Here is an 11,681-nt window from a genome sequence, read left to right as displayed (position 1 = left end):
TAAAATGAGCAGAATTAGAAAGATCAAAAATAAAACATCATCTTTTGCGAGATGGAGGTAGTACATAGTATAAGAAGGAAAAAAACCTAGTGTTCCAATTGAACTCAATGTATTGAAAATATCATGAAGATTTATTAATTTTTATTTATTCCAGAGATATGTATATCGTTATGATTTTTAGCATTTATTGCAATATCTGAATTTTGCTTCTTATAGCATCCAAATTCTAGTTTCTTCTATAAAAGTCCAGAGGTTTTCGAATGATTTGATCATCATGCATAAGTTCTTGAAAACGCCTTTATGAATGTGCTTGAGTATTAGATTCATTAACTTCCCATGTCAGCCTTACATATTTATACAAACCATTTTAGCACTCAAAACTTATCTATAAATCGTATACTCGCTGTAGCAGGTTAAAATCAAATTGATATAGAGGGCAATAGCTTTTTATTTTATTTTTGGAAGGAAGAATGTGTTTCTCTTTTACTTTAAAAATAAAGAAATATCTGATTGAGATGGTGGAGAAAATTAAATTATTCTCAAAGCAGTGCTTAACTGGATATCATTTGAAATAAGCTCAATCAAGTTCTTATCATGATAGACGAGATAATGCTGTTTCTGTTTTCATGTAAGAAGATTTGAATGATAACGCCTCTTGAAACATTTTTTTCGTTTTGGTTTTTAGTTTATCAAAATGGGGCATATGGGAACCAAAAAAAGTCACTTGTGAAGTTTTGCCCCATGAGTAAAGTTTATGTTTGTGATTCTTAACATGGAAAGTGAGTGACAGGAATAAACTGAACGCGGAAACTGATGCCCGAAACTCAAATTTCGATTGGTGTTAAACTTTTTTATGGAATTTCAAGTTTCCGTTTAGTTTCAATTGATAGATGGCTACTGATTTATTTTCTAAAGGCAATGGTTGATGATTTATTGGAAAAAAGAAAAGAACAATTTTTATTAAAATATTATTATATTATTAGATAACGATTATTACATGAAACTAGTTGGAAGTCTAATAAGCTAAGTTCCAACGACATACTACTTCATTAATTGACACTACAAAACAGAAGGCCTTTAGGGACGGTCAGAAAAACGTCCCAACAACCGGAAAGCCGTCCCAAAAAGATATTAGTGACGTTTGTTGCTGCGTCCCCAGATCCACCGTCACTAATACTATTAGGGACGGATTTTCCTTCTAGGGATGGTTCTGAGTGGCCGTCAGTAGTACTAATAGGGACGGCTTCATCTTCTAGGGACGTTTTTTCTTGGCCGCCACTAATACTTCTAGGGACGGCTTCATCTTCTAGGGACGGTTTTGAAACGGCCGGAAAAACAAGTTAAAATCGCCCCTAGTGCATCATAGGGATGGTTTAACAAAACCGTCCCTAGTATAAACTGGAACAATGGGGACGGTTAATAAACCGTCCCTAATATCTGAATATTACTGAAGCTCCATTTCCCTGCTTTAATTGGCAGAATTCCATCCCTCATACATTCACATACCAGGATTAGATGCCATACATCCACAAAACAGAGACAAATAGAATGCCATACATCCACAGAATAGAGAATCATAGACGAATTCATAGAAGATTATTTTTCTATAGATACTCAAAAACCATGTTAGTTATCATCTGTTAACTACAATCAGTGGCCTGCGGCGTTTGAGTGCTATTTTATCATCTGTTAATATCTGGAAACTAACCCTTCCTGCACCTTTCCATATCACATATCCTGCAACAAACAGAAATCTACTCAATAGATAATCGATAGTTACATTCTTCTCATTCAGGAAAAAAAAAAAGAAGCTCAACACATTCACAATCAGTTCTGCAGTAATGAACATCTCTGGTTCATTAAAGTGAAATTACCATTTTTTAGTTGGTACATATAGGATGTCAACAGTGGTGCATTGGGAGTGAACGAGTACTAGATAAAGCAGATTACTGTATACAAGTCACATTTAAACTGCACCTGGGAAGAGTTATCAAACTTATAAGTAACCTACATGGGACAAAAACCTATACTCGCCTTGGCTTAAGACATAGTTAATTAGATAACACGGAAGCTCATGCATACCTAAATAACCACTGGGTCTAAGATTAATCTTATCAATTCACAATGACTCAAATTCTATGTAAAAAAAAAAGTGAATGATGCACGATACCTCGAGTCCTTCATTGTTCTGGTTTGGTGGTAATACTGCAACTTGAGCCTCCAATTCTGCAACCCTTCGTTTGAGCATTGCATTTTCCTCTTTCAATTGAACAACTCTACTTGATGATGATGACTCGCCCCAAAACTGTTTCGGCTTCACAGTGCTTCCAAAGCAACGAATCCGACCACGTCTATCTGGTCCCATAACAGCTGCAAATGCATCATTTCATCCACCTAAAACGACTCCAAATCCAGGTTGGTTAGCCTGGTTGTGTATTTCCACCATTCGATCCTACAAGTAAATCAATCTCGAAAGTTAGGTCAATTCGAACTACAAATGCAAAAAACAGATGACCCGAAAGAAAACTTAAAAAGTATAAAGGTGTAATTATTGTTCAGAAGCAACAGGATCCATCACTTCTTCATTTGGATCTGATGTTTTTCTTTTCTTTGTCCTGGTCCTAAGAAATACTTCATGCCGTTCAGGGAATCTTCCTGTTTCGGCTAGCATCTGTAAAATGAAATTTTGTGCTGTTGGTTGCATATAACATACGAAACATCCTCACCAAGATCAAACTAATCAGAACCTTTACCTCTTTTGCATATTCCATGTGGCTTGGAGCCACCAGTGTGTTGAATTGTTTGTTTGGACCTATTTAGTTTATTTTTAGCCGCCAACTCCTGTTTCAAAAGAAAATAATAACAAACGATGCTTGCTGTGAGCCTTGCGCTAGTGGGTAAATGATAAAAGGGATAATAAGAGCATGGATGACAGAAAATACGTACTTTATCTTTCTTGGTATTCCACACACAGCTCGCAACATGCCCAAAAGGTCATCCCCTGGTCCATCATTATTGTTATTTCCGACCTCAAAACATGTATCCTGTGGTGTGATACTTGATGAGACCGTTGAGATTAAAATATCACCATGATGAAACCATGTAGTATAATTTCTCATCATACCGTGCAATATCAAGTCACTGAATATTTCACTTCTAACTTTGTAATTAACATTATTGCACTTTCTGCAAGGACATTTCATTTTGTTATCTTCAGTAACAACCCCTTCCTTGAATGCATGGTCCAAGAACATCCTCAAACCATCTTCATACTCTTTACCCGACCGATCCTTGTGAACCCAACTCTTATCCATGGTTTCTACAAACTGACTAAGGAATAAACTTACGATTAACGGAAACTACTAGTCACACATGCACACAAAAGTCCCATACACAACAGAAAGAGGAAAAAACGCAGAACATACCCAAATTAGTAATGAATTACTTGGTGATAGTTACATAAAACTTGACAAATTTAACAATACCATTACTTTATAAGTTAGTAGCGATCGATGATTATGAGCATGCAAGCCAGCGAATGATCCTGCGATGATATGAACCTAATCGCCAACACCAGCAATATGCACTTGGCGGAACACACCTTAAGTCAGTGAGTACATTGATAGAAATAAAATAAAATAAGTACAGGCTAGATATGAAGATAGATGTAGTACATTGGACATAGATATAATATAGTCGATAGAGCATCATTAAGAAAAATAAGGTAACTGTAAGGAATCTAGCAGCATATGCTAACTCAGACAAGTGGTACAGTCCATGTGAATACGTGATACTACAATATAACAAGCTAAACAGACATGATAAACAGTAAAGAATAAGATAAACACTTTCCTTTTTTCCTAATTTTATCAAATGTGTTCAATGCCCCAGGCAGCACCAACGTAAGAACGGTATCATATCACTAAAGCTATTCATCTCTGCCATTCTTAATTCTTATGATCTAACATAAACATGAGTTTAACACTATACCAAGCAGCAGGAATCAGGATGAACTCAAAAGCTGGCAAATTAAGCAGGCACAATAAAATTAGTGATGAACTACCACCACTAAAGGAATTAGGATGAACTACCATACAGATAAACCTATGCAACCTTTAAAAAATCACAATGAACTCAACCAAATTAAGCAGGGACAATACAACTAGTGGTGGGTCAGCAACACAATTAGTTGATGGGTCAGCTGCTTTTACTAGTGCAATGACGATGTTAGATTTAGAAATAACAAGGATGCAATATACATAATGATGGCAATCTTTTAGCTTCCTGATTCCTCTCAGATTTTGCACAAACTCAATATTCAAACCAATAGCATCCAACCCAGCCCTCTGAACAATCTAGTTTTTTACTCCAAAACGTTCCCAAAATGACCAATTCTTCTTTACAAAATTCTTTTCTTTGTAAGCCGTAAGCACTAGAATTCAAATTTCTTTTCTTTGCAAGCAGTAAGCACAAAAATGCAATGACAGTATTGTACTGCAGGAATTGCAATAAATTTGGAAAACTTAGGTTTTCCCGAGGGCACCTATCACAGAACTTTATTTTCTGTCACTAGCTTTAAGTTGAATGCACAGATTTTATTTTCAAGTTCAAAAAACTAGCAATTATGAATTCAGTTTTCAAGTAGGATACAGGATAAACTACAATCAGTATGTACTTTTTATAGATCTGTATTTTCATTCTTCATCAACTGTAATCTGTAATCTCTGGAAATTAAGACTGTCAGGGGTTTACAAAGATGCCAGGAGACCCTAAGAGAAAAAATACACAACAGCACGAAAGAAAATCCTGAAATGAAACTCCAACTATAACAAAGATGCAGCAAGTTCAAATGGCTTATTACTATCAGTACCATCGACCCAGTGTACTCATCGCTCACAATGTCTAGCTACTAAACATAGGATTAAAACAACAAAATGATTTATCATCTACATCATGTCTCTAGCTCTATCATCCAATTTTTTCTGATAGTCTTTCAAATTCTCTCCAGCACCATGTAAAATCAGATGATATGTCCTCTACACTTTCATTTAAGTTCAAATTACAACCTAAGTTTTTCCAAAATATACCGTCTCATATCCTCAAAAAAAAAGATTATACTGCTCAAACTGTAATCATGAAGGAAACTCTTCCCACAGATATCTTAATAAACCCAACCCAAATCGAGAGAATCAGGTTAAATTTTGAATCCAAAAACATCAAAGATGAAATCATGCAAATTAATCAAATAACAATTCATGTAATCATCACACTCGAAACTGAAATAACAATACTAATAGTTCAACTAAACAAACAATCAATTAGGGCAAACCAAAATTACAATAGAGAGAATTCGATCTGCGCAAAAATAAATTACAGAAATAAACCCAACGCAAATCGAGAGAATTAGGTTAAATTTTGAATCCAAAAACATCAAAGATGAAATCGTGCAAATTAATCAAATACCAAACCAGATAAATTACAGAGATTCTTACCCTAAGTTTGCATGATGGGCATCTGCTAGATTTGACAGACTTATAGCAGAAAAAAGTGAAGATTTCACTTCTGATGAGTATCACGAAGGAGATGGAGAAGAAAGTGATGACGAATCGCACGAAGGAGAGTTTTAGGGTTTTAGTAGAGTCGATGAAAACATGAGCAGAATAGGCGATGAAAACTTGAGAGGAAAAATGAAATAGATTAGTTTCACTATGTTCTAGCGAGTACAGAAGTTAAGTTACCGACGATATAATCACCACCATTGGATGATTCTACTTACTGGGACAGTTAGAAGCTTTTAGGGACGCACAAAAAAATTCGTCCCTACTAGTACACCAGTAGTGACACTCGGATATAGTTCGTCCCTAATAATGGACCAGTTGGGATGGTTTTTTTGGTACCGTCTCAAATACACATCGCTAAGGACGGCTAGACGGGTCGTCCCAACTTCTGCATTCTGGGGACGGTTTTTTGAGAATGGGCTGTCCCTAGAAATCTTCTGTTTTGTAGTGTGAACAAGTTGCTGTGTTAGCCTACCAGCGATCTTATGGGTAACCTAATCAAAGGAGCCAAAACGGGTAGATCCGAGATTCATTTCTTGTATCCAAATGATGGCACATCAACATGTTTTACGTGTCACTCCAAAATATAGACAAAAACAAGGGGATGATACACCCATCGAATAATTGTCCCGTTACACACGGCCCAGAGAGTTCACACCAGAAAATTATAGGGATGGGTTTTGCGTCCCACCAGTTTGTGTGTGGCGGGAGAATTTTCGGGAAAATCATTTCCGGACAAGAAAACATCTATTTAAATTTAAATTTGGCACCTCTCAAATTCGAACAACATCAATAATGGTACACAAAAATGGAAATTTGCATCAAGCGAAGTCTAAATTCATTTCTTGTTTTCTTCTTGTAAATGGAGGCTACTATTTGAATTCCCTGGGCAGTCGGTGACCGTCATTTCTTTTGTCGTTGGTACATCTGCCCCTTTTTTTTTTTTCTTTTTCTTTTTTCGATACTGAAAACCATCCGACATGCCAAATTCGAACCAGTGACAAGGACTTGTGCCAAAATTGTTTCTGGTAAAATTCAACTGCTACTTTGTGGTGACAAATTTACTATTATGACTGAACTTGCATCACCTGAGCTCCACTGGTGGTTTGACCCGGCTTCCCCATCTATCGTCATTGGTTGCTTATAAATCATCTCAAAGTCGGTGAGATTTGATCCAACTCCACTTCGGTTAAGAATTCTGCCGATGGGCGTCAACAAAATAGTCATATCTTTATATTTAATGCTTCTTTTGTGGTGAAAAATCACAGCCGACCTTAGCTCAGTTGGTAGAGCGGAGGACTGTAGGGTTAGCAGATAATCCTTAGGTCACTTGTTCCAATTCGGTAGGTCGGATTTTTATTTTTTTGAATCCAGTTATATATATATATGACTATTCCATCACTGTCGTTCCTTTTTTTTTTGTTCGCTGGTGATTTTTTCTGTTTCATCTCTTTCAGCATACCTGCGGAGTAATATCAATGCAAACCTTGCAAAAAAAAATGCAACATCTATTGTTTCTTATACTGCTCACATTATGAAGAGACAGAAGAGTGGAATAGCAGAAGAGAAAGCAAAGCCACTTACAGTTACCAGTAGTAGTTACCGTCTTACTAGTAGAAGAGAAATCTATGCTTGCAGCTCAAATCAAAATGTCTACAACTCAGATTCACTACAAAGACAGTGACTGCACCACAGTGCAGGGAGACTACCAGTCACCAGGAAGAATGGCAAGATTCTATTACATGGTACACGTTCTGGATGCAAGGAAGCTTTAGTCTCGCATAATCCAAAAAGTGGAAGACTTGTGACTCTTGATATCCCTTGCATGCCAAAACGTTATGATGCGACTACTTTTGTTGGAAGTCTAGTCTCAGTCAGTTCAGGTGAATTCGTGAAGGCTTCAAAGAAATCTAAGGTGGATACCACCAGTCCTGGTACTTATAACTTTTTTTCGCTGGCAGTTGAGCGAGCAAAGTCCTGGTATTTGGAGTTACAAAGGTGTGGCCGGGCCATTGGGTATTTGAACCGGCGTAGATATATAGCCGACGAATTTACAGTCCGTCATCACTAACCACTCAGGCATCAATCCATGAAAAATGTAGTTTAGACTTGTAGACAAATTATGTTGACGTTTCTATGTAACTGCGATCAAACTGACAACGGTGGTCTCCATTACTTGACTCTGATATGCATCACACACTTGATAGCTCAACTCCCAGCATTTTCATAAGTAATTTCAGGTGCAGTTATAGCTTACAACCTATCTATTTTCAGTTTCGGTTTGTTCTTGTCAGAAGTTTGAAGGCTTTTCATATGATGGCCTGGAGGAGAAAGATTTGCAGCTTCATCACTATCTTTTACCATGCAGAATCTTATATTTCAGTTACAAGTAGTACTCCCACAATTAATGAGATTGACAGACTATCTACTCTCATAATATTGATGTCATCGTACATCATTTTCGGAATGTAATTTCTTGAACACTCTTTGAAACAATAACCATTTCACGGTACTGGTGTCTGTATCTGTAAGTCAGTCAGTCATAAAGTAGGGCATTACTTAACATTTAACTTTGGCATTTTTACCTAAGCATTTTTATGCGACATCAAAGGTCGCGAGGTGTACTAAAACAACCGGAGACAACATCTGAATTTATACTTAGTACTACACTATTAATCTATGTATGCATGAACTTTCGTTTCGGCAACAGTTGCTGATAAAAAATTATGCATTTGTAAATGAAAATCCACTCGGATAATCCCACATGACCCGTGCACCTAAAGATAATCCATCAGGGGCCAGTTTTTGTGGCCCGTGTTTTATCTTACCCATATATATGCCTGTCAGAAATCGCGGTCAGGTATAAGGTGCGTGTTAGCCGTTAAAATTACATCAACGATCATAAAGGCAGCTCCTGTGGACTAACCCTAGTAAAAACGGGCAGGCAGACCCCTGCTCCTTATAAAGAGAAAAGTTCTTTCCTCTTTGGAGAAAAAAGGAACCCTAGAAATCACCACAAACAGCGGCAAATCTCTCTTTCTGCAACTAAATCATGATCGTTTTAAACATCTCCAACAACACCATTACAAAGCACAATGATTTCTCCTCTCATACTACTAGAATTTTATGTCGTTTCCAATTGAAAGCAAGACTGTATAACTTACAAGGTTGATGCAGTAGCAACTGCGGGAGCTGAAATTACTAGCAAGATCTACATAGTGTTCAACTGTGGGGGCTAACCGTTCGGATATGCAACTAAACGAAAGAAAATTGAGTATGACAGAAGCTATGTGAGGCCATGAAAGCCAGTAACAATGATGAATTGAGTTGTTGCCATGTTTAATGATTACATATTTACTAAAAATTAGTTGTAATGTTTATTTTTTCTGTTTAGATTTGTCTTCAATTTCTGTTCATGGGGTCTTCAATAGTTTTGCTTGAAGATCTATGGGCTTATTTAAGAAATTTCGTAGTCATTTCTTCCTTACCGTCAAATATCTCTTTGTTATTATTAAAATTTCTTACAAGAATGTTGGGTTTTAATTAATTTTCCAAACTTTCTTTCTTTTCGTTGGTGCCATACGGAATCGTACTCGAGATAGCAAGAGGTTCATACCAAGCCCTCTTGCTAAGGATAGGCCACTAGGTGAGCAACATTTTGTGCACTGTGTTTCCGATAAATTGTAATTACTAATGTGGAGAAATTAATTTATACGGAACTAATCTACAACAGCTTTAAGAAGAAGAAAAAACAGAAAATTAACATGAAAAGAAAGATAATATTACTTGAACTTGTGGAGAGACGGTTGCGGTGATTTTGTGTGGTGGTAAGGTTATGTTCCTTACGAAGTCCAGGCAGCATCACATGGTGTGGTGTCCTTTTGATATTCCTAACTCATCACATCGGGAAAAGAAACAAAATTATTCCGATCCCCCTTGTAACTACAAAACCATCATTATCTTTATCGTTTCTCAATGGTAATTTGTTGTGTTTCTCTTTGGCCAAGCCGTATTTGTCAATCACCATGCCGTTGCACTGTTTGATTTCTTGTCAACTGTCTGTTCTAACCAGGTGGGCTAGAAAAATGTCTGTTCTGTTGTTTTGAGAATTAGTTGTAGTTATAATGTCTTTGAGTACCGAAACAAACCCATCAACAAGAAGTACCTTAACGGCCAATACAAAGTTCATAGAAATTCTTATTACACCAAAGGTTAACCATAGAAATTCTTATGCAGCTCAGCAACTAATTTGAAGCACTGGGTACTGCATTTTAGTTATGGCTCTCAATTTTCCACATATGGTGTCAGCCGTCAAGGGTGCAGATCGTCTGTGCCCACTTTTCCATGTACCCTCTGTGCCCTCCGATGGTGGGATGACACGTATCTTACCAAGTTAGGGAGTAAAGGATTGTAATTAGTTTTACCGTATTTCACGTCGTAATTGGTGCAAAAGAATAAAAGATACCCTCTTTATCCAGTTTGTTCACTGGTTCTCTTCTCTTAAAATTTCATCACCCTTTTACTTTTTGATCATTATGGATCAGGATCAGAAGGTACTTGTTGTTAATGAGTATGTATAATATAATTTGTTCATCATACTATAGATTTTAGTACTTGGATAATTTGATCAAGCAAAGAAAATCCTGTACTGGACAGCAGTTGGATAAAGCAGATCTCCCGTGATGTATTATTGTTGATGCAGTGATTAATGATGTTTAAGATACAGTCGTCTTCCGTGATTACCATTTCCAAAGAGATTTAATGATATTTTTAATAAAATTATGATTTCCTGAATAAAAGATCATGTTAAAGAATATGCAAATCTAGTTGCAAGATTAACAAAAAGCATATCGAAAAAATAACGAGCCAAATCATAACCAGCGGAAATAAATTAATAAAACATCAAAATACTAGTAATTGTTAGCAAAATAGTGTTAGCAAAATAGAACCTGTTGGTTATAACCAGAGATACGGAGAATATTATAAGACTCTGTTATTCTTAATTAACTAAGACACGTATCATCCCACTATTGGAGGGCACAGGCAAAAGTGGGCACATACAATCTGCACCCAACTTTTTCCGACCAGTAGTTATATAGGGCGAACATTGAGTCGGCTCAGTTTTTAAATAGGTGAAGTTTTTTTGATTTCTCCTGCATCTGATGTTTCCTTAATCGTTTTAGTTTTCATATTTGATTATGATTATAACACAGTAGCTGTTTTCTGGTTTATTCCGTTAGTTTTTTGTTTTCTCCTTACAAATTATGTATCTTTCAATTTCATTCGTTTCTTATCAATCAACAGATATGAGAAACTAATATGTTTGTTTTGTAGTACTTTTGTTGATATCAGTAGTGTACCAGTTGTGGTCTTCAAGGGAACAGTGGTGCGTTTTGTCTTGGTTCACGAATACTCATTGAGAACATTAGTGTTCTTCGTATCAAAGATATGAACATGTTCAACTCCACTAAGGGCCTAAAACCATTTCTTGAAGTGGTTTTCTCAATTTTATTCTTTCATTGGATGATCCATGAAACAGTATGTTTCACTATCAATTGTTTTGGTAATCAATCTCCTAGGTTAATCAAGATGCAATCGCAACAGAGTTTGTTGTTCTTCATTCAAGATCTTAAGGGTATTCCTGGAAGTGTTATTCTTTCAAAGGAGAAATTTTTGGAAGTTCAAAAATTTAAATTTCACTATCCTAAAATAAAGCCTATTCTACATGAAGATTTCTGTTCACAGCTATACAAGAGAATATTAACAAATTATGGTTACCTTGGAGAAATATTTTCTATTTTGAGAAACAATCAACTAAACCCTAATTGTAAAATCCTTTATAAAGACTGCCAAAAGAATAAGTCTAAACATACTCAAAGGAAGTATTATCAGAAAGGAAAACATCTTATCTTTTTGAAATCTATAATGACTCAAAGCTCAAGAATTCAAATGGCAACTCTCACAAGGCGTTTCCAAGATCTGGGAAGGGCTCAAGCTAGTCGTGCTGGTGGTGGTTTAATCAATGAAGCAGAAATAGAAGATGCAGCAAATAACTAGCGTTACAGCTTGATTGGGAAGATTATCTCTAAAGACGATATCGACTATGAAAAGGTCCAGCGAGAT

Source organism: Papaver somniferum, chromosome 7 (assembly GCF_003573695.1).
Source record: "Papaver somniferum cultivar HN1 chromosome 7, ASM357369v1, whole genome shotgun sequence".
NCBI classification, from domain to species: Eukaryota; Viridiplantae; Streptophyta; class Magnoliopsida; order Ranunculales; family Papaveraceae; genus Papaver; species Papaver somniferum.
The sequence above is the reverse complement of the archived record's forward strand: the minus strand, read 5'-3'. Positions refer to the sequence as shown.